The sequence below is a fragment of the Macrotis lagotis genome, chromosome 8 (genome assembly GCF_037893015.1).
Source record: "Macrotis lagotis isolate mMagLag1 chromosome 8, bilby.v1.9.chrom.fasta, whole genome shotgun sequence".
Taxonomy (NCBI): Eukaryota; Metazoa; Chordata; class Mammalia; order Peramelemorphia; family Peramelidae; genus Macrotis; species Macrotis lagotis.
This window is the reverse complement of record NC_133665.1, coordinates 10,884,833-10,909,571: the sequence shown is the minus strand read 5'-3', so window position 1 is coordinate 10,909,571 and position 24,739 is coordinate 10,884,833. Positions and strand designations below refer to the sequence as shown.

General features: G+C 34.7%; 1 long non-coding RNA gene across 1 annotated transcript in view; it reads right to left on the bottom strand.

Annotated features, from left to right (window-relative positions):
* Positions 1-24,739, bottom strand: part of LOC141495245 (uncharacterized) — a 97,285-nt gene that overhangs the window by 32,815 nt on the left and 39,731 nt on the right. Inside the window, exons 2-4 of the long non-coding RNA XR_012470708.1 lie at positions 12,825-12,951; positions 12,475-12,612; positions 11,836-11,919 (exon numbers count right to left, since the gene is read on the bottom strand). This is a non-coding gene — a long non-coding RNA (uncharacterized LOC141495245). The remainder of the gene's footprint in view (positions 1-11,835; positions 11,920-12,474; positions 12,613-12,824; positions 12,952-24,739) is intronic.

Below are 24,739 nucleotides of genomic sequence, written 5' to 3'. Positions count from 1 at the left end.
CCTTTTGTCCTTTCATTTGGCCATCATGTAAGTTCTTGTCTTGTTTTGAGTTCTCCACAAGATAGTACTTTAATCAAGTGGATCTTTGGCATTAGAACCACGTAGCCAACCCATTAGAAGTGCTCACTCTGCAGGTAAGTTTGAATGCTTTGCAGTTTATCTTTAAAAGGGTTCAGTATTTTATCTTGTCTTGTGAATCTTCATATGAAGATTCACAAGACAATTCAAAAGGAAGTGATTTAGTTTCTTGACAAGGTAATGGTCTACAGTCCAAGTTTCACAGGCATTCAACAATGAGGTCACCAGAAGAGCTCTGTAGACCTTCAGTTTAGTAGTCAGTCTAATAACTGTACTATATTTTCCCTCAGAGCCTTCCAAACACTGATTGAGCTCTACTGTAGCCAAATTTCTAACTAAAGAAGAGGTTTTGAATGCCATTAGACTCCTCTCCTATGACAAAGTAACTGGTTTGATTCTATTTCAGCTGTGATTTACAAGGTAGGACTGGGTGGGCCCATTGCTCAAGCTAATAGTTTCTAGATTATATGGCAAGAGGAGGTTATCCCCCAGTATTTCAAGGATGTTTCCAATGATCATTACTATAAACATTACTAATGTAGTACACAAGAGAGATTAAAAAGTACTGTATAATAAGGATCATGTAAGATAAGTACTATGCAAGCAGAAGATCACTAAAGCAAAATAATAAGGGACGACTTCATGGAGCAAGAGGTACTTGAGCTGGAAACTGAGGAATAAATGGAATTTAGAGAGAGTCTTCAGCCTGATATACACATGCCTGTTCACTTTAAATCTCCCACAATGTCTTTAAACAAAAAGTCTCACCAAAACAAGGTAGATGAAACTAAAAATTTAAAAATAGAACCTCAGTGTGCTGAATATAAAGCTTCTAAGATAAGCATTGTGATAAAGGGGTATGAAAGTATGGAGAAAGCTATGTTAGTTATTATACTGGGTTTCTACTAAGAAAATGATGGCTATCTCCATCACTTATCTTGAGCCTTCTGACCTCACAGTACAATCACTGCTTAGCCAGCTTGTAAGCCAGATTTTCAAGCAGCTTTGCACCCTAAACAGTTGGTAAAGTATTGCTTAAGAAACCCCTGTTATTCTAAGAAAATAGAAAGCTCTTTATATAAAAAGAGCAAAGAGTTTAATGCTTCTGGAGAAAAAAAAATGTTCTAACAGACTAGTTAAGTTACCAGTGGGAAAACCATAAAAACATAATAGTAGTTATTCATTTGCATAGCACTTTTACCATCTCCATAGCAGTTGATCCCCACAAAAACTCTCAGAAGTAGATTTTATTATTAATATCATCACCATTTTACCCAAGAGGAAACAGGCAGAGAGAAGTTAAGTGACTTGCATGCAGTTACACAGCTAGTAACTGTTTGCTTGGTTTGTACACCGGTCTTCCTGAATCCAGGTCCATTGCTTCACTATTGTACTATTGTCTCATCTCATCACTATGGGAATAACAGTCTTCACGTGGGAATGATGTTTTCTAGATTGTTTGGGCTCTTATGATTGTCAGTTGGGTTTCCAGTAAAGGTCGGGGTGGGGGGGAGGGAGGTAGGAGGAGAAGGAAGGAGGAAAGATCTTTTAAACAAAAGAAAAAAAATGGAAGGGAAAAATTTTTTTTCTTACCATAACTTGCACTCAGTTGTACTATTATACTAAATTCTAATTACCCTATTTCAAGAAGGACTTTGTCATGCAAAAATGTGTAGGAAAAAAGTAATCAAGATAGCAAAGGAGTGGGAAACTGTGTCATAGAAGATCATTTGAAAGAATTATGGATGTTTAGCTAAGAGAAGACTTAAGTGAGACATGATAGGTCTTTTTTTTAAGTTCTGTCATACAAATCAAGGATATGATTATTTTGCTTGGTCTCTCCTCTAAAAACAAACAAACAAACAAACAAGGAGTAAGGGATTAAAGTGGCAAAGAGGCAGGTTTTATTTCAATAGAAGGAAAAATTTCCTAGCAGAATTGTTCCCAAAATGGAATGAGATTCCCTAGGAAGAGATATATTGTCAATGAATGAAGGTATTCAAGGAAATGCTGGGTGATTATTTTTTAAAAAGATTGTAAAGGTGATTCATATTCATTTATACATTAGGCAACAACAAGATTTCTCAAAATTTTATGTTAGGACCCTTCACACTCTTAAAAATTATTGAGAAATTCAAGAGTTTTTGTTTATAATGGGCAATATCTAATATTTACCCAATTAGTAATTAGAACTAATACCTTTAATATTCATTGATCCATTTAAAACATCAGTTTCCTATTACAAGTTAATATTCATAGCATATTTTTAAAGCCATATTTTCCAGGACAAAAAATTTTAGTGAGAAGATTTTTTTTAGATTCTTTTGCAAATTTCTTTAATATCTGGCTTAATAGAAGACAGATGGATTCTCATATCTGCTTTTGCATTCAAGCTGTTGAGACATTGTTTAAGTTAAAGTATGTAAAGAAAATCTGACCTCAAATAGATATGTAGTTGGAAAAGGGAGGGTGGGAAAATTTTGCAATTGCTGATCTAAAATGTCCCTTGCATATCTGAGATTCCACATTTCTATAAATATTACTACATTCAGTGGAACAGCTAAGTGGCACAGTGGATAGGAAGCTGGACCTGGAATCAGGAAGATTCAACTTTCTGAGTTCAAATCCAGCCTCAAATATTTACCTGCTATGTGACCCTGAGTGAATCATTTAATTGTGTTTGTAAAATGAGTTGGAGAAGAGAATGACAAACCACTCTAACATCTTTGCCATGAAAATGAGATTTATGAGACAAAAAAGAGAGTCAGACTAAAAAATGACTAAACAGCAACAACCATGGAATCAGTGAAAGTTGATAGAAGTGAGAGAGATCAGTGATTCTTAGATTATTTCAGTTAATCTACTATTTTGGCAATGCCAGAGGTCCATACTAATAATTGGCTAATAAAGCCATCACCTGCTACTCTGTCCAAAATATGTCCCTGCAATGTGTTTCAGTGAAATATATATACTGTTTGAATACTGACTCTAAATTTCCTAATATAGATAGAAATAGGATGATTACTGAACTTGATATTAATGACAGTTCATAGAATCATAGATCTAGAGATGGACAGGATAAGCACAGCCATGTAGTACAAGCTATTCATTCTGTTAATAAGGAAACATATCAAAGGCCATTAAGTGATCTTCCCAAGATCATCTAGTTACTGTCAAAGGCAGGATTTAAGCACAAACTAGAACCAGCACTCTTTTAACTGTACCATGCTCTTTAGTTGCTGTTCTTCTATGAATAATTTTTGTGGTCTTGTCAAAAAATTTAAAATCCAAAATGTAGAATCACATCTGATATTCAAGTTTTTAGAAAAATTCATATTTTGTACAACAGATAGAGAGAATGACTTAAAGCCAGGAAATATAGATTGAAATACTGCCTCAGATTCCTATTCTTTCTGTGTGACCTTGGACAAGCCACTTAATCTCTATTTCTCTCAATTTCCTTATCTGTGAAATGGTAATAATATCTCCTACTTCAAGGGTTATTGTGAAGCTCAAATATGTAAAGTACTCTGCAAACTTCAAATAGTTATACAGGCTAGCCCAAATGTCTTCATTCAGTTTCAATCTACTAAAGATCAAGTTATAAAAAGAAATGAAGACTTTTGCAATATGCCATATTATTGCAAGTTATTATTACTAGTAACATAATTATTGTTTTTTGTTGTTGTGTCTGTTGTTATATTACTGAGATACAAAGATTTTAAACATCAGCCTTTAAAAAGTAGCTTGGTGTAGAAGAAAAAGAAATGTTTTTGGAGACAGAGATCCTAAATTTCAATCCTTAGTTGCCACATACTACCTGTATAACAAGGTTACTTTATCTCCTGAACCCTTAGTTTTCTCATATACAAGATGAGGGTTTGGAACTAGCTCTAGATCCAGTTTTTACAAATGATAATTAAATGATTTACTTAATACCACAGTACCAGTAAGTGTTAGAATTGACACTTTAGTTCCTCTCAAGCCTACACTACCCATAAGCTGGCCCCTTTATCACATGCCAATGAAAAAACTTTTTATTTGTGGTCTAAGTCACACTGGATTCAGGAGATCTGAGTTGAAATACAGCCTTAGAACTCACTAGATGTGTGAACCTGGGCAATTCACTTAACCTCCCTTTGCCTTAATCCATTGCTGAAGGAAATAGTAAACCACTCCAGAATCTTTGCCAAGAAAATTCCAAGGGCAGTAGGATCCACAAGATCATGAAGTCTCAGAAACAACTGAACAACTACTACAACATCAACTACTGGAGACAGTGATCCCTTCTATTATTTAATACAGAAGAGAATCTCCTGATAGAAATTTTAGGAGAGAATAGGATTGTGGCCTCTGTTTGCTAGGACTAGCTCTGTAGATAATCACTAAATCATCTCAAAGATCATTATAAAAAGGAGTGACTTTGTTTTTCAATCAGTTTTTAATTACAGACAACTCTGTATGAGTCTGTTTGGGATTGTCTTGACAAAGATACAAAGATGGAATAGTTTGTCATTTCCTTCTCTGACTCATTTTTACACACTAAGAAACTGAGGCAAACAGGGTTAAGTGACTTCCTCAGAGTCACACAGTTATTAAGTGTCTGATGCCAGATTTGGTCAAAGGGAGATGAGCTTTTCTATCTCCAGGTCTAGTGCTCTAACCACTGTGCAACCTAAATGCCCTGTAGGTTGTTAATATTCATTGATCTTTCTTTGGAATAGCATTTTTTCTCTATTGGTTTCCTCTCTTAAGTTCCCCCCTTTTCCAATTAAGAACAGATCAAAGTCAATTCTCAGTGTTCCTTGGGTAGTATAAAAAGCAAGATCTCTCAGATTAGAATTCAGAATACTAATTCTGTCATTTATTAACCATATAGCCATAAGAAAATAATTTATCCTTTCAGAGACTCAGTTCCTAAACCTGAAAGATGAGGAACATAATATTTTCACTCACTATCTCAAGTTGCTGTGAGAAAAGCAATGTATAAATCTTGAAATGTTATATAAATTAGCTATTGTTGTGATTATTTTATTATTATTATTAATATTATTATCTATTTGGGCCCTGGACAATTTAATATTCTCCCCATAATAGATCCAGAATCATCTGATATTCTACTGACATCAAGGGCCATTTGGATATTTATAACATCATTGTCAGGTCATACAAAATTATCACCTCATAAATTAATCTGCTATATTTGATCCTATATTTAATTAATTCACATCTTAAAAGCTCCTAGATTTGTTGAATTTTTAGTCCTACCTGTCATTACCTAGACAGTGCCATATCAAATGATTTTTCAGAGTCCCAGGGTTGTTCCTTACCCTTGGACTAGTATTTCTAGACTTAATATTGGAAGGAGATATCACTTCTGGCTAGGTTGATAAGAAAAGATTTTGTAGGGAAACTGACATTTAAATTGGATCTTTTCGGATAGAAAGGATTTCAAGAGAACTATGGAGGCAACAAAGTGGAAATGTCAAACAGAGAATGACAGGATCAAATGGAAGGACACAATGTTTGAGGAACTGACTCAAGTTTAGGTTTATGTCGAGAAGTAGTGAAAGAGAAAGCTGGTAACGGCTGAAGCCAGAAGGTAGAGAATTCTGAATGCCAAGTTCAAAAATGTAGATTGTATACAATGAAGTTTAGTAATTAAAAATTAGGAAGATTCATCTGAGGATAAGAAACAATGGATAGAAAACTGGCTTTGAAGTCAGTAAATTCTGGATTCAGATCTCATCTCTGACTATTTGTCCCATCACACTATTTGATTCTGGGCTATTCACTTAACCTCTCAGTGCTTCAGATGACTCTTTAAGTATATTGTGTTGCAGAATAGTGTTCACCAGAATTTCCTTGCATTAATGAAATCATGTTCTCTTCTCTTAAAGAAAAGAAAAATTTGTCAGCAATGTGGAGAATGGTTTGAAGGGAAATAAAAATGAAAGCAGGGAACCTAGTTAAGATGACTATTGCAGGGGATGCTAGGTGGCACAGTGAATAGAGCACCGGCCTTGGAGTCAGGAGTACCTGGGTTCAAATCCAACCTCAGACACTTAATAATTACCCAGCCGTGTGGCCTTGGGCAAGCCACTTAATCCCATTGCCTTGAAAAATCTAAAAATAAAAGATGACTATTGCAAAATTCTAGATTGGGGCAGAGAAATTCAATAAATCTAGGAGATTTTTAGGAGTAAATTAATTAAATGTCTGACCAAATATAAGAGGCTAATATTTAAGCTGATAATTTTGTATGGACTGTAAATATCCAAATGATCCTTGGCAGAAAAAAATGCAATAATGGCTCAGCTTAGAGTGTAGCAGTGTGAAAGAAGATGAGGAAAGAGCAACATAATTGGAAAGCTGATGTAGGAAAAGGTCCAACTGAGAGGGTGTGATGTAGAGGAAAGGGTCCAGGAGGGCTGTGGGGTTTTTCACCTGGGTGAATGGAAGGATGTTAGTGCCAGTAACAGAAAGAGAAAAGTCTACAGAAGGAGCAGGTTTCAGGCAGAGGGACGATGAATTTTATTTCCAAAGAACTGCCAGCTGCTTTCTTTACTTCTAGCTTGTCTGTTCCAAATTGTTACCCTAAAGATTCCTTCCTTTTCCCTTTTGAGAACAGCATTTGGTTCCAGTGGTGTGCGAAGATAATAAATAGCAGACTCCATGCTGTAATTGATTGAGAAGAACCATAAAAAGCATAGTAATTTCAATCAGTGGAAATACCTATTATAACCCAGAGAATATTGAAAGACTAGGGGCAAGATTTCTGCCATAGGGAATTATGAGCCTAGCCTAAGAACAATATAGTTTTTTGTTATAGTATTCCAAGAACTCATTTTCTTCCTTTTCTTCATTAATCTCCTTGTTCTCCCAACTCCTTTATAAGCTCTCTTTACTCTTTTCCCCTTTCTTCTCCTTTAATTCTTCCTTTACTTATCCCTTCCTCCATTTTCTTGTTTAACCCATCAAGGGGCATTCTGTCTAGTTTCCTAACTTTGTAGTGATAAAGCTCCAGATACCTATAATCCCTCAAAATAACTTTGGCCGTTGTACATCCCCCTCAAAGCCTGAGAGAAAAACAATTTCAGATTATCAGAGAATTTCTGTCTCTATTTTCATGACTTCCTTTTCATTGGAGGTAGCTACTTACCATGTTAGCCTAGTGAAGATGTGATTGGTATGAACCTATTTGAATGATCCCTAATCAGGTGACCTTAGTATAATGGAGTTGAACTTGCTTCAATTGATTTTACTTGGCTTGTTCTAATTTATCACCAAAGAATTACCACCAAAAAATTAAATTACGTTAATATGACTACCATGAGGACTACATCTTCGCAATCTCTCTTGGACCAATTTCTTCAACTGTCCAAGAAATTTACCCAACCCAGGAGTTCCTAGACACAATTCAAGTACTTGAACGCATCCTCATTTATTGCCAATGACCCAAATACTAAATTTAGAAAGGTCCCCAGAACCTTCCCAGTTACAACCTAAGTATTCCCCGAGTAGATTTCTCTATAGATTTCCATCAAGTCATGTTGGGGAACCAGAAACCGGGTCTTAACCACCATGATTTTCTTTTCAGAGTTGTCTTGATGGCAGCCACCTGCTATTCTAATTCATCACTAGTGGAATAGGATGGTATGATCAAGAGCAGGCCAGATACAGAGAAAAATTCCTCTTGTTATCATTGTTCCTTTTTTTACCTTACACTAATACTCTTCTAAAAGAAAAATCTACTCTGTCTGCCAGTACTTTTAACTGTTTCTAGACCCAAGACAATCTTCAACTCTTTTTATCTTGTTTTAACTTTAGATGTGAGGATGATCCAAGACATCATTTTATCCTCCTACTCAATAAATCCTAGTAATTCCCTGTTACTTCCAGCATTAGAAATTCCTTCAAAATTTGGTCCTTTCTATATTCCCTGTCTTTTTATTTCCCCACCCACCTACCTATAGTGATACTGACCTATTAACTATTCCTTTCACACCAGCCTCTACCTCCTGCCTCAAAGAGACCTTTCACATCTGCTTCCCCTTTTCAATTACTATATATATATATATATATATATATATATATATATATATATATATATATGGTATTATCTAATTATTTATATATTGTTTCCTCTATCAGACTTTAAGTTTCTTGAGCACAGGAATTGTTATTTTTTTTTCTTCCTTTGTATCTCCAGTGCTTAGCACAGTGTATGGCACATACTAAGTATTTAAAATATACTTTGTTGATAGACTCATGTATTGAGATGGGGAACATATATAATATTTACTATATTTTCTTTCCCTTCATCCTTCTCCTATGACTATAATTTATTATTACAATGGGAGGTGAACGAAGAGGTAGATCTGTATATGGCAGTATGTATAGAGGATTTTTAAAATGATATTCCAATTTTTTACTTAGATCAATATTGGATCTGGCCAGCAAGGAGTTAATCCAAAATGCTTTATGACTTTAGGCTTGGTGGTAGAGGATCAGCCTAGGCATTTTCAGGCTAAATGTCCTATGATGGACAGTGGTGATAATGCCATTTCTTAAACAGGGCATAATTCTGGCATGGAACAGAGAAAGCAAGTACAAAGCATTTGACTTTGTCTCCAGTAGCTTATCTACAAGTGAGCAATGCAGCTAAAGCATTCCCTTACTTGATAATAAATACAGATACAATATCTTCCTTTAGGTTTATAGAGGGCAGCATTGAATACATGCAATCAAATAGCCCCACATGAGCACCAGTGTCACACTATAATTCCCCTTTCTTTTACCTTCTATTTTGCTTTACTCTTTCTCCTCCTCTTCCTTACTCTCTTTCCCACCTATTATTTTCCCTTCTCTTAGGTAGCAGTTTGAACTAGTTGACCTTCAAGGTCCCTTTCACCTCAGATTTGTTGATTCTCTGTTAATCTCTTCCTCCTTTTGTTAGACTTACTATTTCCTTCTTTCCACCTACTATGGCATTATAATGTTATCTATTGGGGGATTTTTTTAAAAACTTTTTTGTTGAATTGCTTCACATGAGCTGAAACTTTTTTGGGAGAGGCAGAAGATAAAAACACTTGTTTGCAGTTTTTTACTAGATTAGAATTTCATGCTCATAGCCTTCTCTATGTGAGTAGGCTGAGGTAAATAACAAGGGAAATCTCATTTCATTTTCTAGAGAAGTAGATTCCTTTATTTTCTGGTCATTCTTTATATTTCTTAATTAGTTTTCTTGACTGGAATCATTCTCAATTCCACAGATACTTAGATTTCCCCCCTCTTTCTTGAAAGTGGTCAGTAATATTTGCTTCAAATTTTCAGACCACTTCAATTTTACTTTCAGAAAAATAGTATAAAGACATTGTATTTTTGTTCAGACACTATAAAATATAAATGAGGCAGCATAGTAAAAAGAGCCCTGGATTTAGTCACATCGAAACCCAGAGTTGGTAATCCCACCTCTGTCAATGATTAGTTTTATGACTATTAGCAAATGATATAACCTAAACCTAAGTTTCCTACTCATGAAAGGATGACAATTATTGTACTTAACTCACATGATTTTTGTAAGGACTCACTCAATTCAACAATAAGCATTTATCAAGCATCCCATATGGACCAACAAGTGGGGGAACAAAGAAAAACGAAAACCATACTTTCCTTAAGGAGCTTGTGAATGCAAGAGTATTGTTCTACCCATATAGAATCTATATACCATGCAGATTAGTAAATACCAATGTACAAAAGTAAATATGTACAAAATAAATCTGAAACAATTTGGAAGAATAATTAAAAAATGTCAAGAAAGGCCTGTTGTAAGAGGTGAAACTTAAACTGAGCCTTGAAGTTAATTTACTTTTTAAACTTTACCAAGCATTTATAAGTTACCTACTATATGTTAGGCATTATGTTCAGCACTATAAATATTTTATTTTATCCTTACAGCAACACTGGGAGGTAGATGCTTTTATTTTCTCTGTTTCACATATGAGGAAATCAAGGGGAAAAAAAGTTAAGTAACTTGTCCTGTGTTAGTTACATGTCTAGGAAATGTTTGAGGTGAGATTTGAATACAGGACTTCAAGATACTAGTCTAAAGTTCTATTTATTATTTTAACAAATTGCCTTTATTTTAAAATGTGCTATATAAATATCAATCATCAGTAACCTCTTCCTTGAGGTACATACTCATAATATTGTGTACTCATTTCCTATATTTTCTTTTTTCTTTTATTTTTTGCAATTACATATAAAGGTAGTTTTCTACATTCATCCATTTGCAAATTTATGAGTTACAAATTTTTCTATCATCCTCCCTTCCCTCCCCATGGAAGTGAAAAATCTGGTAAATGTTGTATATTTACAATTTTATTTAATATATTTCCATATTAGTCATGTTGTAAGTGAAGTTTCCTATATTTTCAAAGGCACTGTTCATCATTTGATAATGAACTCCAACTCAACAGCTGTGTCAGAATCATGAAGCATATATTGTATATTGAAATTATCTGTGTTTGTATCTTATCAAAATCCTAGACTGTGATCTCCATGACTCTAAGGTCCATGTCTTAGTTAAATTTTGCATCTCTACCAGAACCCAGCTCAATACTCTGAACAAAATAGACATTAAATAAATGTCTGCTGGTTAAATGTACCTAATAATAGTTCAAATGCCAGACCTGGTGTCAGGTGTTCCTGATTTCAAATCTGATCTCAGATACTTACTAGCTGTGTGACCCTTAGGCAAGGAACTTAATCCTGCTTGCTTCAGTTTCTGCATCTATAAAATAAGCTCAAGAAGAAATGGCAACCACTTTAGTATCTCTGCTAAGAAAACCTCAAATGGGGTCACCAAAAATCAGGCACAACGAAACAACAACTGGTTAGTGGAGCTCTGAATTGGTCCAATTACTCTGGGAAAAACATTTTGAGTTGGACTAATGAGAGAAAAGTTCTGAAATTGTTCATATTCCTTGACCCAACAATTCTACTACAGATCATATACCCCAGGGAAATAAAAAAAAAATCAAAAGGAAGATCCCATATAAATTAAAATATTCAGAACAATGCTCTTTACATCACCACCACCACCTCCAACAATAATAATAAAATGAAGCAAAGTGGGCACAAAATTGGGAAGTCATGATATAACTCTGGTAAATTCCTGTGATTAAATACCATAATGTCATAGGAATTTAGAGAGGAATTTAGAGAGATTTATATGAACAGATACAAAGTGAAGATAGAAACAGTAGGCTACAATATGGCTACAATTGTATATGTATGGCTACAATAATATAAAAACCACAATCCTTGAGAATTCAGAGAAAACACAATCACCAAACTCCGTTCCAAATAATTGATAATAAAAATATTCCTTCTCTACCTTTCAGTGAAAAAGGTATTATATTATGGGAACAGAATTTGGCATGCATTGTCAGACCTGTCCACTGTCCCAGTACTTAACTATTTTTCTTATTTCATGGGAGAGTTCTATGTCGTGGAGGATCCAACTCCCTGAGTTTTGAGTACTCCAGTGACTGCTGAAGATAACATAATTTCTAATTGGTAGATAGAATGCTGACCTATGCTACTGATTTGCATGAGGGATAAAGTAGGTTAGAGATCTCCTAAGAACAACAAAAGCTCTGTCAAGGCCATGGTATTATCAGCATACTTACCTAACATTAATCACTGAGCAAGCATTTCCTCAGTCAAACTGAGACCTGGAAAAATCCTTACCTCAAAAAGGCCAAAGTTTCTCATTGCATACAAGATAATCTTCAGAAGACTTGATCTATATCTGTCCACTGGACCTAGATTGTTCTGGAGGAGAAAGTGAGGCTGATGACTTTACATAACCATCCCTCACTTAAATACAAGACACTTGCATGGCATGGCATCACTTCCCTAATGTCATGGTCCTCTTGGAGAATGAAGGGAAAACAACAACAACTCTACCTACAAGGTATGCCGCCTTCCATGTATGCAGCATTACTAAAACTCCTACACTTGAAATTGAAGTTATATTCCACAAACAAAAAAATTAATAAAACACTGAAAAATAAATTTTTGTTGAATGAATTAACTCAGAGGCACCTCTACTTATTAGCTTGTTAATTTAAGCAGTATGTAGGATGAATGCTAACATGCTGTTCTCACATATTATGAGAAGAAAATTTTAAACCTATTCTGTCTAGTGTTTTGCCAATCTCCTAGCGATATTGATTGTCTTATCTAATTTTCCTCCATTTCTATACTATTCTCTCTCATTTTGTTTTGAATAAATGAATAGCTTCTCTTTCCCATCTGATCATTATGGCTTCATATATTTGGCAACTGTTACTTTAGATCTACTCAAATAATAGCACTCACACATACCTGTCAGCAATCTCTTCCCAATCTTCTAAGTTCTTCATTATTTCTTCCCAGGCCCTCTCTTTTGATCCTTCCTTTGTGCCATTGCTCTGTTCTGAATGCCATTTCAACTCTCCATACATCTTGCTGAGCCAGCATCTTCTGTAACCAAGATTGCAAGGAGGATTAAAATCTCAGGAAAATAACAGATGGCAGTTATCTTTTTCTTCTCAGAAATGAGGACACCAACTGATCATTTATGATGAGGTTAATTAAAGCATATGGTTCTTTCAATGACTTGTGGGTAGAATGGCCTCACCTACGTATTACCCAGAGTGGGAAGGGGAGCTTTCCCTGAAACTTCTCTTATTTACCTTAGAAAATATCATTGTTGGAACAGTTAGGTGGAACAGTGGAGTCAGGCGAACTTGAGTTCAAATCCATCCTCAAATACTTATTTCCTAGCTGTGTGATGTTGGGTAAATCACTCAACCCCATTGACTAAAAAAACAAAAAAGAAAATTCCATTGTTTTCCTGTCCTCTAAGCAGCTCCATCTACCTTATTGATACTTCCATAAACCTTCTGTTTCTCTTTCTTCATCTAAATTCAGAACATAGTAGTCCCTTTCAGCCTTCTACACTGATATAATGGATAGGGTACTAGCCTTGTAATCAGGAAAACCTGGGTTCAAATTCAGAAACAGATATTTACTATGTTACCAATGACAAGTCACTTACACTCTCTTAAGTATCAATTTTTCAGCTTTAAAAAATGGAGGGGAAAAATAATAGCACCGCCCTTCTCATGGTTGTTCCCTTCACATGTGGGGATCAAAAAATAAAATATGAAAGAAATCACTTTGATAACCTTAAAGTACCATATGAATATGAATTATAATTATTCTCTTTCAAATTGAGTTGCACAGACATCCAAGTTTCATCCACAAACAAGAATTTATTAAGCACTACCTATGTCTCTATTATTCTGCCAAGTATTAGAAATAAAAATAAAACCTTATTTGAAAGTATCTTATACATTTCTTAATAATGGGAATTTTGTTTTGTTTTGTCATTATATGCCCAATATCTTTCATAGTGTTTTGAACATAGCATGAACTTAGCAATTACTTGTTGAATTAAATTATGCAGTAAACAAAAGTTAAAGAAATCAGATGAAGAGTTCATTAATGAGTTCTTTTTGTGTGTCTTAAAGGTATACTGGAGCTTTACATATTCCCACATCACCTAAGATGGAAGAAATCATCTGAGAAACATCAGGAACCTGATTCTGGGAAAATATATTCTATATTTTCCTACCATATGGATGGCAGCTTCTTTCCATTGGCTACATCTTTAAATATACTTGACTGAAGCATAATCACTCTAACTGGTGGCATCAAGTAGTGAAGGACTTGTTTACCCAAAGCAAGGAAACCATGGATTATGTTTAGCAATGGAGAAGAGTTACTTTCTCCTTTTCTGTTTAGATCCTATAACCCCAAGAATTGAACTTGAGATTTTGTTATATTCTAGGCAAAAGTGATAAAGTCTCTGAAGCCAGGAGCTCAAGACAAGATGACCTTGGAGGCAGGGAATCCATCTAGGTCAACTGTTGTTGCCACCCTAAAGGGAAGCCTTGAGAAACCATGAGGACTTTGGAACTGAAACTTGATGGGATTTATGCTTTATTAAAAAAGCAAACAAAACTGTAAGCCTAATCCTCCTCCCTTCCTGGTAGTCAAATTTTGTCAAAGATGGAAGGTCTGAGAGCAAAGATTATACTTACAATTAGTCTATTGTGACACAGGTTAGGTTGTATCTGCTACCACAAAGTAGAGGCAAGTGCTTGCCTGATGTTGATTTGCCATGGTACCTCATTGATACAGAAGGACTAGAAACCATTTAAGGCCAAGAAACTCCTGCAATAGTTCTGTTTCCTATTAAATCAGGCCCTGGAATGGAACAATTCTGGTATAGGCAAGTGCAAAGGCTTCCTTGCACAGCATACTCCTCACCATAATAAACATAATTGTGCAACTCATGCCTCTACTCATTTGGTAGGTTGGTATGTTCTTCAATATCAGAGGACTAGTAGTAGTAGAAGTATCAAAAACATATAAGAGATTATTTCTAGGTGCTAGGAAAAAGTTTGTACATTTGATCTTGCTATAGCTTTTAAGTAAATATTATTTTGCAAAAGCTATTCTAAGCTCAATGATTTTAGAAAGACTTAGACAAAGTAATGAAGATCAAAATGAACAGAACCAAGAGAATACTGAATATAGAAACAGCAATTTTGTTTTAAGGATGCCTTTGAGTGAATAAGTTATTTTGACTATTATAAATACTCAAATTAACTATAAAGGATTTGAAGAAAGATAACTGCATCAAGAGAAAAAACTGATAAAGAAAAGTACTTATACATATTTTGGTTTAATGATAGCCTTCTCTAGGGTGGGGGAGAAGGGAAAGAAAAAAAGAAATTTATATGATAATTGTATTGCATATTTGAAAGGAATAGCAAGTTGTGTATAGTAGAATTTCAAGTTCTTATGCAATCATTTGTATTGTGCTATAGAAATGCTTGATTCATTCCATAAATTCCTTGAAAATAAAACAAAATAAATATTATTAAAAGTTTTTTCTGACTGATTAAAACAACTAACCTGGACCTCCAAAATTGATGTAGAAAACAATTGGTGAGGACTTGAGCCACTGATAGATATCAGATACTCCTCATGTCATTAAATATAACAAAGAAACATGGGGGAGGGGTTCTGGCATCCAAGCTGTGGAAAGTAGGTTAATCACTATTAGACTGGAATCCAGGGCTCTTAACAATGGAAAATATGTGATTAGAATTCTAGGGAAAAGTTTGGAATGAAGAAATGAATTTCAGAGAAATCAACATAGGTGCAATACACAATTAAAGCACCAAAGGAGAAAAGAAAGGAGAAAACTAATAATTCAGGTGGTCAAGTGAACTTTAGCCAAGAGGATACCACTTCATTCTCTGAGGCTGCAAAGAAGGAAATAGGGAAGGTCCTTTACAGGTTAAGAGCAGAGGTAGAATGAACCAGAAGGAATTCACATTGGTCAATGTTGATTTTTTCAATAAAATAGAAGACAATGTTATTTGCTAAGGATAAGGTAAGAGGGTGTAATTGAATATTTCAGCCTTCCTTCTACTTACCTGGTGGTGTCTTAGAGCATTCTTCTCTCTTCTTTGTCTAGACAGTCACTTCAACTAGAAAATAAGGGGTACTAAGTAGAGAATGACCCATAAGGTCATGTACACCTCTCTAGTTCTATATAATATATATATATATATATATGAAATCCTACTACTACTATACAATAACAACTACTACTACTACTACTACTACTACTACTACTACCATAAGCTATTTTTCCTATTAAAACTTAAAACTTCACTAAGACTTTTGGAATATCCTTTATAGTTTGAGGTTTACAGAATAATATATATATTTTATATAATATTTGAGGAGGTGACAAAGTAATAAGTATCTATAAACACATTTGGGTTCCCAAAAAATCCTGTGAGAAAAGAAGTACAGGTACACAAATTACAGATGACAAAATTGATTGAGTCCCAAAGAAGGCAAAAGTCATACGTTATGTAAATATCAGAGGTTTGAAATATGGTGATTTGTCAATCTGGAATTTGAATGACACTCATGAAGAGCTCAGGCAAAAAAAAAAGCAGGTGGCATGGATGAGTTAGTTCAAATGTCTTTTTTCTAGAGCTCATTTGGAATGCATTTAGGTTGATTAGAATTTTGATTATGATGCTGCATCACATTTACTTTTATGAGCAATTTTAATTGTACATTCAATGGTCATTAGTTAATGGAGGTTTTTTAAGAGATTGTCCCCAAATCAGCACAAAGAGTAGCTATGCCCCCACTTTGCTTATTTTAGCCTCAATTAAGAGTGACCCAGATTGATCTAGTGGTGCTTATAAACCAAGATTGCTTTTCCTTCAGGATACTAAAAATTGATGATTTTCCTTAATCACCAGGATTAAGGTAGATCTGTTTGAATTCAAATTCTAAAGGGAAATAAGACTATTTGACCTGTAATGGTGAATCTTATTGAAACTATACCAAATTTCAAGACCAATTGTTTCTCACCATTGACCCAGGCAATACTAAGTATTACAGTAGGACATCCCAGTGAATAAGCAAGGGAAATCAGAATTTTTGTTAGGAATCAAATGAAATAATGCATATTAAGCATATTGTGAACCTCAAATTATTTTATAAATGTCATAGTATTAATGTTAGAAGTAGTAATAGTTATATTTATTATTATCATTATTGTCATCATCATCTATACTGTCTCAGTTTCCTCAGCTGCAAAATATGGATAACAGGTTTTTTGTGAGAATCAAATGAGATAATATTTATTTTAAGTAGCACTTAGTAAGTTCCTGGTAGGCACAATAATAATGATTATTCCCTTCCTTCTTCCTTTCCCCTTATCTTTTTTTGTTTTGCTTTTTTGTTTTTTGTTTTTTTTTTGGGGGGGGGTTTCCCCTTACTCTTTTTAATCAACTCTATACAGTCATTCTCTACATCATTCAGTTGAAACTGCTCTTTCCAAAGTTATCAATAACCTCTTAACCATCAAATCTAATGGCTTTTTTCACTTCTCATCTGTTGACTTCTCTAGAGCTTTAGACATTGTTGATCATCTTTTCCTCCTTCATTCTTTCTTCTTTCTAGACATTGTTCTATCCTGATTCTCCTACTCCTTCTCTGATTACTCTTCAGTTTCCTTTTGAAGATTTTTATCTGAGTCATAACTACTAACTCAAGGTTCCCTCAAGGATATGTCCTGGATCCTCTTCTCTTCTTCCCTGTATTTTGCTTTGTAAAGTACCTGACACAGTTCCTGACACATAATAAGTTTTATATAAATGTTGCTGTTTATTATTATTGGTGGTGTATCATATTTCAGTTGTATCCAGCCTTACCTCTTGTTTTGAGGGTTTTCTTAGAAAAAAATACAAGGTGGAGGAGGCAGCTAGGAGGCACAGTGGACAGAGCACTGGCCCTAAAGTCAGGAGGACCTAAATTCAAATCTAGCCTCAGACATTTAATACTTAATTACCTGTGTGAACTTGGACAAGTCATTTAACTACATTGCCTTGCCAAGAAAAAAAAAGAAAAGATACTGGAGTGCTTTGCTATTTTCTTCTCCAGTTCAATTCACAAATGAGGAAACTGAGACAAAGTTAAGTGATTTGCCCAGGATCACATAGCTAATAAGTGTCTGAGGACAGATTTTAACTCTTTGATTTGTTTCTGACTTCCAGCCCAGTACTCTAGCCACTGAATCACCTAGCTGCCCAAATAGGGATGCAAGCTATTATCATTATCATTATTATTATTATCACCATCATCATCATCATTATTGTTATTATTAATCCTATCCACTTTCATGAATGTAATTATCAGGTCTCCACAGATAATTCTCAAATTTTGCATTCAGTCCCAGCCATCTATTAAACATCTTCAATTAGATGTCCCTTAGATATCTTAAATTCAACATGGCCAAAATGAAATTTATTATCCTACAAGCGCTCCCCTCTTTCCAACTTTCCTATATATTGTCAAAGGTACCACAATCCTTCCCAATATCCAGGCTCACAAACTTGACTCTCTCTCTCTCTCTCTCTCTCTCTCTCTCTCTCTCTCTCTCTCTCTCTCTCTCTCTCTCTCTCCCTCCCTCCCTCCCTCCCTGTCTTTATGGGTTTTTCCTTTTCTCTCTGTGTATGTATTTCTCTTGGTCTCTGTCTCTCTTCATATCCAATTTGTTGCCAAATTCTGTCAAGTCTGTCAATGTTACCTTTATACCACCCCTAAAATACACCTCCTTCTCTCCTCTGACTCTTCCACCACCTTGGTCTTTAATCTCCTCTTCTCATACCAAGAATATTGCAATTGCTAGTTGGTCATTCTGCCACTCTAGTCCCTCCTCTTCTCAGCTGTCAAGTTTCTCTTCCTAAAGTGTGGTTCTGACTTTCTCATTCTCCTATGCAATAAACTCCAGTGGCTTCTCTCTAAAAGCAGCTAAATAACTCAATGCTTAGAACACTGGGTGTATAGTCAGGGAGATCAGATCTCAAATATAGTCTCAGATAATTATCAGTTATGTGACTGTGAGCTACTTGAAAACAAGTACTGTTTTTTGCTTAGTATATCGTAGATATAGACTTGTTAAGTAGATATATGATACAAAAATACCTGGACAATTATAGGAGCAACATGGAATAGTAGAGTAGAAAAAGCTGGGTTGAAATCAGGCCCCTGATATTCTCAAGTTGAGTGAAATGGGCAAGTCATTTAAATCCTCTACCTCTCTGAGCCTCAAGCAAACTTCTAAGACTCTAACTCATGCTACTTTTTGCCATCTCAAACCATCCCTGCCCCCTATTACATCAGAGCTACATCAGGGAACCAAGCCATTGGGTATAATATAAATCTTATATGTGGACACTCCTCAACAACAGATAACACTCAAACAGGTAAGTTTAATCATGATTACTAATTATTAATTAAGGATAAGCAAGGATAATTATTAATACATGATTACTAACAATTCTTTACCTTTGAATGATACTTTATTATTTACAAATGTGTAGGAAAAATGTTTTCATACATAAAACAAAGTTTTTAAGTAAAATAAATAATTGGGTATTATTCTCATTGATCCTTCCCACAAATTCTTAACTATATGTAATTTCTATTTATCTAGCCATGGTTTTATTCCTTGGTGTGCCTTTATTTACCATGCAAAGCATTTTTATCTTGGAAATGCTCCTTTCCCAGGATGTCTTTAGGGTTTCAAGTCAGCCCAATTCAACAAATTGAATGGGGATAAAAAGAAATATACCTGCTATAAATGGTCCCTACACAAAAACTGACTATGTATTAGGGCATAAAAAACCTCATAATCAAATGCAGAATGACAGAATTATTGAATACATCTTTTTCAGATCATGATGCAATAAATGGTCATGGAGAGATAGAGCTAAAATTAATTAGAAACTAAATAATCTAATTTTAAAGAATGAGGGTCAAATAACAAATCATAGAAATAATGAATAACTTCATCCAAGACAATGACAATAAAAAGACAACATACCAAAATTTATGGATACAAACAAAGCAGTTACTAGGAGAAATATTTTATCTCTAAATGCTTATATGAATAAAATGGAGAAAGAAGAGATAAGTGAAATGGGAATGCAACTAAAAAAATTTAAAATCCCCAAATAAATATCAAATTAGAAATACTGGAAATTAAAGGTGAAACTGATAAAATCAAAAGTAAGAAGACTATTGAACTAATAAATAAAGCTAAGACCTGGTTTTATGAAAAATATATAAGAATAATAATAGATCATAAATAGATAAACCTTTGGTTAATTTGATTTAAAAAAGGAAGAAGAAAATAAAGTTACCAGCATCAAAAAAGGTAAAGGTGAATTCACTATCAATGTGGAGGAAATTAAAATAATAATTTGGAACTATTTTTCCCAGTTGTATGTCAATAAATTTCACAATCTAAGCAAAATGGATAAATATTTACAAAAATATAAACTACTTAGGTTAAAAGAGGAAATTAAATGCTTTAAAAAATCCCATCTCAGAAAAAGAAATTGAACAAGCCATCAATGAACTCACTAAGAAAAAATCACCAGAGCAAGATAAATTCACAAGTGAATTCTACCAAACATTCAAGGAACAATTAATTCCAATTCTATATAAACTACTTGAAAAAAAATAAGTGGAGAGGAGTTCTGTCAAAGTCCTTCTAAGACACCAACATGATGTTAAAACCTAAAGAGTTATAACAGAGAAAAAAATTATAGAACAATTTCCCTAATGAATATAAACAGAAAAAATTTTAAATAAAATATTAGCAAAGTGATTATAGAAAATTATCCTGAGGAAATACACTATGGTCAAACAGGATTTATACCAGGAATGCAGAATTGGTTCAATATTAGGAAATATATCAGCAGGATTGACTATATCAATAACAAACCTAACAGAAATCAAATAATTATTTCAATAAATGCTAAAAAAACTGACAAAATAAAGCATCCATTCCTATTAAAAACACTAGAGAACATAGGAATAAATTGAGTCTTTCTTAAAATGATAAGCAGTATCTATCTAAAACCATCAACAAGCATTATATATAATGGGGGAAAGCTAGAAACATTCCTTATAGATCAGGGTGAAAGTAAGGATTCCATTATTAGCACTATTATTCAATAATGTATTGGAAATATTAGCTTTAGCAATAAGAGAAGAAAAAGAAATTGAAGGAATTAGTATAGGTAATGAAGAAGCAAAGCTTTCAGTCTTTCAGATGATATGATGGTACATTTAGAGAACCCTAGAAAATATTCTAAAAAGTTACTAGAGTAATTTCATAACTTTAGCAAAGCCATAGGATAAAAAAATAAATCCACATAATTTCTCAGCGTTTCTATTCATTACTAACAAGATACAGTAGCAAGAGATAGAAAGAGAAATCCCATTTAAAATTTGAGACAACATAAAATACCTGGAAAACAGACTCAGAAACTCCATGTAAACAACTATAAAAGACTTTGCACACAAATAAAATCAGATCTAAATAAGTGGGCAAATATCAATTCCCCCTGGGTAGGATGAACCTATATAATAAAAATGACAATTTTACCTGAATTAAATGCTTATTCGGGGCAGTGCCAAGATGGCATTATGGAGGCAGGAATTCTCAGAAACTGTCCTCCAGAAAAAAACAAATATCTTAAAATTATGACTCTAACCAAATTCTAGAGTGGCAGAACCCAGTGAAAGACTGAGTGAAACAATTATCTGGCCTACACAACTTGGAAGTTCTGTGGGAAGGGTGTGTCCAACTAGGGTTGAAAGGGACCACATCATGGCCCAAGCCATGCCCTGCATCAGGGAAATTTTCCAGCCTTCCAGGAACAGTCCTCAGGGTGTCTGGGTCCCTGGGTGCACTTGGATCCATGGCCTCAGGACAGTTTCCAAATCTCTCAGCCCAGAAATTGCCCAGGATCCCTTGGAAGGTCAGTAGGTAAACTCTGCCGCACCAGAATAAGCATAAAGCCCAGACCAGTTGGGCCTCAGCACAGCCCTGCCCTGAGAACTAGAAGCAGACCTGCAAAACTCACCTAGTAGCTACTTCCAAAGCATTCAGTCCATGAATGGTTAGAGGGTTGGGAGAGTCTGTCAAGGTCTCTCCACGTTTCCTGAGGCAGAACTCTATTACTCTGTCAGTACTTAGATCCAGGTCACAGTCTGGGTCCCCATACTACCATAGAGGAGCAGGGACCCTCTTCATAGTTCTAAGGCAGAGGGGAGTACTTATTGTCATTCACAGGTCAGAGCACAGGCCAGAAGAGCAGTCAGAGCTTCTCATAAGATCTTGAAGGAATTAAGGTCCCTGGGGAGGTGTCCAAAAAAGACTCAAAAGCTTCAGAAGTATGTTAAAACCAGGTCACAGATTAGGGAAATGAGCAAACAACAGAAGAAAAAGAATCTGTCCATAGATAATTATGTTGGTCCTATGGAGGATAAAAACACACACTCAGAGAATGACAAAGTCAAAGCTTCTGTATCCAAAGCCTCCAAGAAAAATAGGAATTGGTCTCAGGCTCTGGAAGAGTTGAAAAATCAAATAAGGGAGGTAGAGGAAAAAATGGAAATGAGAGCAATGTAGGAAAATCATGAAAACCAAATCAACCAAAGAAAATATCATGTTAAAAACAAGTTTAGGTCAAATGAAAAAAAGCAGTCCAAAAGGTCAATGAGGAGAAGAATTTCTTAGAAATCAGAATTGGCCAGATGGAAAAGGAAATAAAAAAAGTCTTTGAAGAACATATCTCTTTCAAATGTAGAATGGAGCTAAGTAAGGGAAGCTGAAAATTTTGTGAGAAATCAAGAAACAATAAAACAAATTCAAAAGCATGAAAAAACTAGAAGAAAATGTGAAATATCTCATTGGAAAACCCAGTGACCAGAAAACATATCCAAAAGAAATAATTTAAAAATTATTGAGCTACCTGATGGTCATGACCAGGAAAAGAACCTAGACTTCATTTTTCAAAAAATAATCCAGCAAAATTGCACTGATATCCTAGAAGTAGAGGGTTAAATAGAAATTGAGAAAATCCACTGATAATCTCCTAAAAGAGATCCCCTCCTCAAAAAAGCTCCCAGGAATATTATAGCCAAAGTCCAGAACTCCCAAGTCAAAGAGAAAATATTACAAGCATCCAGAAAGAAACAATTCAAAGATCATGAAGCTACATTCAGGATTACACAGGATTTAGCAGTGTCTACATTAAAGACCTATAGAACTTGGAATATGATATTCCAGAAGGCAAAAAGAGCTGAATGACAGACAAGAATCAACTACCCAGCAAAACTGAACATCATTTTTCAGGGGAAAAAATGGACATTCAACAAAATAGGGATCTTTCAAATTTTCCTGTTGAAAGGACCAGAGTTAAACAGAAAGTTTGATTTCCAAGTATAGACTCAAGTGAAGCATAGAGAGGGGTGGATGGGAAGGACTAATTATGAGGAAATTATTAATATTGAACTACATGTATTCCTGAATGGGAAGAAGATACTGATAATTCATATTAACCTTTTCATTTATTAGAGCAGTCAGGAGCATATATAGGCAAGGCACAGGAGGGAGCTGACTATAAAGGTGCAATATTATTAAGAGGGAGTCAATGAGTTAAAAAGGAATGTACTGGGAGAAAGGGAAAGGAGAGTTACAACAGGCTGAGATATTTTACGTAAGAGTCAAGAAAAAACTTTTGGAATGAAGTGGAAGGGGGGAGGTAAGGGGAAGAAGTGAACCTTCATTCTCATCAGAAATGATTCAGAGAGGAAACAACATACACACTCAATAGGATATGGAAATCCATCTTACCCTAGTGGAGAAAGAAGAGGAAGGGAATGGGAGAAAGGGGACAGGGGGAGGGTGGGGTGTAGGAGATAGAAAAGAGGACAGATCATGGGAGAGGTTAGTCAGATACAACACACTTTTGAGGAGGGACAAAGTGAAAGGAGAGAGAGAGATATCAGAATAAATTACGTGAGGAGGAATATAATAGAGGAAAATACAAATGGCAATAGCAACTGTGGGAAAAATATTGAAGCAACTTTTCTGATGAACTTTTGATAAAGAATGAGATTCATGCAAGAGACAGACCTGATGGTATCTTAGCACAGACTGAAGTAGATTTTTTTCTTTTTCCCTCACTTTATTATTCTTGAGGTTTCTGTATCTTTGTGCAGGAAGAAAACTATGTTTATTTTACAGGAAAAACTTGGAGTAATGTGAAAATAAATATTTATTTAAAAAAAAGAAACTAGATGTCTACTACTAAATCCTTAAAACCAGCACAGAGTCATTCAAGGTAAAGAAAGAAGTCATACACTGGGAAAAAGTGCTTATTCAGTGTCATACCAACCAAATTTCCTGATAATTACTTTATTGACCTAGAAAAATAGTAATGAAATTAATATAGAGGATTGAAAGGTCACAAATATCAAAGGAATTAATGGAACTATGCAAAGGAAGGTCCCTCAGGTAAAGCAGATCTAAAATTATATTATAAAGCATCAGTTATCAAAACTGGTACTTGGGGGCACCTAGGTGGGACAGTGGATAGAGCATTGGCCCTGGAGTCAGGAGTACCTGAGTTTAAATCCAGTCTCAGACACTTAATAATTACCTAGCTGTGTGACCTTGGATAAGCCACTTAACCCCTTTTGCCTTGAAAAAACCTAAAAATATATTTAATAAAAAAAACTGGTACTGGTTAAGAAATAGAGTAACGAATCAGTGGAATAAATTAAGTGCAAAAGGAATGATAATAAATGACTAGAGTAATGTGCTGTTTGATAAACCCTAAGATTCTATCTTCTGGGATAAGAACTCTGATAAAAAACTGCTGGGAAAAAAACAGAAGATAGTATGCTTGAAACTAGGCATAGACCAATATTTCTCTTTGCCAAGAAAAGATCAAAATGGGTACATGACTTAGACATAAAAGATGATATCATAAGCTAATTATGGGATAATTTATGTGTTAGATCTATGAAAAGGAGAGCAGTTAATGACCAAAGAAGAGATAGAGAACATTATAAAATACAAAATGAATAAATTTGCATTAAATTGAAAAGTTTCTCCACAAATAAAACCATTGCAGCC